General features: G+C 35.0%; 1 protein-coding gene across 1 annotated transcript in view; it reads right to left on the reverse strand.

The window, feature by feature from the left end:
- Positions 1-2,833: 2,833 nt before the first annotated feature.
- Positions 2,834-3,329, reverse strand: part of LOC114456470 (putative transmembrane protein INAFM2) — a 1,718-nt gene continuing 1,222 nt past the window's right edge. The window contains exon 1 of the mRNA XM_028438249.1: positions 2,834-3,329. This exon is cut by the window's right edge and continues 1,222 nt beyond it. The gene's annotated coding sequence lies outside the window, so the exon portion shown is untranslated.

A 3,329-nucleotide genomic window follows, 5' to 3' on the forward strand; every position in this document is an offset into this window, starting at 1 on the left:
GCAGGATTTTTACCGGTTCATTTCTTAGGTAATTATAAAGATCTGGGAAGGTGAAATTGGGCCAAGGTTTTGGATTGTTCATCCAAGTGTTAGCTGGGACTTTGTATAGACTCTCAGATACCCCTAGCACTGATAACTTAGCCTTATATCATCCCCTGGCCTCTTCTGGTAGTGTTTCTTGATAGTTGTATGCCATACCGGGATATAAATCACTTCTGTATTGAAATAAAGACGTTTTGACAAACAAGAGGCTGACGAGGCATTTTCCCCCAGTTCAAAATGGCGCCCGTTTATTTACTACCGTTAACGTCATCTGTGATGTAAACCCGACTTAATCACAAAGTGAGACACTTGCCCATGACAACAAAATACTAATAAACACTAAACATAAACGTCCAATGTGGCAGTAAAAAGTGGTATCACATTAGAGTTAATGCAAAGCAAGACACACTTCGGCAACACTTTACTTGAAGTTTTATACATAAGGCTGACATTACGCTGTCATTATTATGACATGACACCTGTCATTAGCATGAATAAGGTTTCGTTAAAGCTGCAGTTTGTAAGTTTTTTTGTTTTTATTTGGTAAAAAATCCATAATCATCTTATTAGATTGTATTGCATACTGTAATCCAAAGTGTTCTGAGTGGACAGTGAATCTCTTCTCCATCTCCTGGCTCTGTAAATGAGCTTTAGAAATACAGGAGCGTGACGCTGGACTTCAGAAAATCCATTTCTCTCATATAGACCCCTTAATGGCCCACGTCACGAGTAGGGATGGGAATGGATAAGAATTTAGAGATTCCGATTCCATTATCAATACTGCTTATCGATTCGATTCCTTACTGATTCTCTTATCGATTCTCATTGGGTGAGGGAATTAAACAATACAAATAGATTTGTTTGCTTTAACTCTTTATTATATTATCTTTGTCTCTTTAATTTCCTGCAGGGATATCGGATCTATTTTATTCCACCAGGTATAGATTGTTTTCACTGAATAATAATATATACAAAAGCGCTATATAAAATTGATGAGTTATTATTATATAACATTAAAATATGACACATTTTGGCTACAAACATTTGAGAATATTTACAGGGCTCCTTTTGAACTTGAACAACTTGATCCATAACTAATTCAGACATAAAACAAATAATGATTCTGTAAAAATGAACATAACCAAAAGTACAGCTGCACTTGTCATGTATTTGAACAGTTTAGTTTAGTCTTTGTTTACATTTCTATAAATGGACCTTCAGAGACGCCGTCCCCGTTGTTACATGTGACGTCATCAGCCGTGTGTGTGTGAATATGTGAAAGAGCAAACTAAAGACGACGATCAGTACCAGTCTGTCTGCCGTGTCTGATTACTTGTTATGAGGACATAAACTGACGACGAGGTGTGTGTTCTTGCGGAAGTTTGTCGATTTCGGAAGAAAAGTCCGCGCAAGAAGCAACTTTTACAATTGATGATTTACACACAATACTTCATGATAACTACACACACATACATAATAAAACACATGTAAATTGTGGATCTATTTATGAATATTTTTGAGAGAAATATCTCCCCAGGGGCTTTTTTAGCTTGTGTTGCTTAAAGCTGCTTTATAAAGCACCACCAGAAAATGACAATACCTCTGCGAACTGCAATTGTTTAAATTGACGTGTGTTCATTTCTACAATTTCAGTAATATTATGTTAAATCTGGAAGTTTTGCATCTTTTCACAAAATGTGAATGTCAGTAGTAAACAAAACATTATAGTAAAAATGGTACTTGATGAGCCAACCCATCACTATCTATCTATCTTTAATCTTTCCTGTTTTTGTGCAATGCCTTACTCTAATAATATTAATAATTTGAATTTTGAATCTGTCACTAAGATATTAAAATTGGCTTTTATTTACTTGTTTGTGTTCTTTTATGTGTATCAAAATTAAATAAAATGTCAAAAAAGTAATTTTGCTCATGTTTTCTCCTTATGTAAAGCATCTTTGTGGATATGGTGAAGACCAATATGCAAGTGTTAGAAATGATTCTGATAATAAAAAATATAACAATGATGTAAATAGAAATTATGTGGTATAAAAAGAGAGGCTTATAGGGCCGGCCCTGTCTGTGACAAACACTGCAGACTCAAAGGAAAATTGATCAATCATGAGGACCTGTGATGACCCACTTAGATTATTGACAGACAGTAGATGAAGTCCTATTGTCCTTATTATTATTACAGGATCTCTGCATCCACTGGTTAGCATTGACACAGTTTAGGTTGAGCCACTGCTTATTTAAAGCCACTAATCCAGCCTCAATTAATTAAAAATGTCCAGCATTAAATCAAATTCTGACCCATTTTTTTTTTTTTTTTTTTTTTTTTAAATCAAACCGTATAAATAATGCCAACAACTGATTCTATAAATCACGTGACACATTTAAGGCCCGGGGGCCAAATCTGGCCCTTTAAAGCATCCTATTGGCCCGCAGGTGAAAGTAAAAATAACAAAGATATCTCAGATATAACAAAGATATCTCAGCCCCTCTAAAAACACAAATTCAATGAAACGCCACAATTTTCCTGTGGTTAAATCACATGATGGCAATCATTTTTAATCTTAAATTGTTGAAAGAACCAAATTTTTCCAAAATTTTGCAACTATCCTTCAATTATTCCACGACGTTTCCCTAACTTTATGCAAAATTGGTCACAAAATGAAGGAAATTACAAGTGAATACAATAACATTGAAATTGCTCATTTAAAAATGTGCGTATTTGGCCGCTGACCTAAAATAATTTTGACACCACTAACTTTAAAAACAATTGAAATCGTTCAATTTCTAGAGATATTTATTTGTACTTTGTGATATAGATGTGACTTTTATACATTACTTTATTAAAAATGTTCTAATTACACTAAAAGGTGATCAAGGCCAACAGATGGATGTCTGTACTAATATATACGGTATGTATAACCAAATACACAGAACAGTTTCATGGTTATATTATGCACATACCTGAGCTTAACATTAACGCAGGTCCATCTACGGTGAGGAGGGAGCAATCCAGGCTTTTAATCCTTCAATTAAAAATAAAGCCTAAAATGCAACAAGGATGGCAGTGATGCAAAGAGCCAAAGATACAGTATGTCCTGCATGTGTTTCTATAACCAATCTCTACTAGTGTTCTCACATACAGGCCTCAGGTAAAGGATGCACACGCTGATTTAAGGCAGGACACGTGGCCTGAAACCAAAAGTAGAGAAGAAACAGTGGTCCGAGGAGATCAGCAGATCAGCATCCATATCCATAGCTCTGCTTGACCTTTG

This window comes from Gouania willdenowi, chromosome 22, assembly GCF_900634775.1.
Source record: "Gouania willdenowi chromosome 22, fGouWil2.1, whole genome shotgun sequence".
Classification (NCBI taxonomy): Eukaryota; Metazoa; Chordata; class Actinopteri; order Blenniiformes; family Gobiesocidae; genus Gouania; species Gouania willdenowi.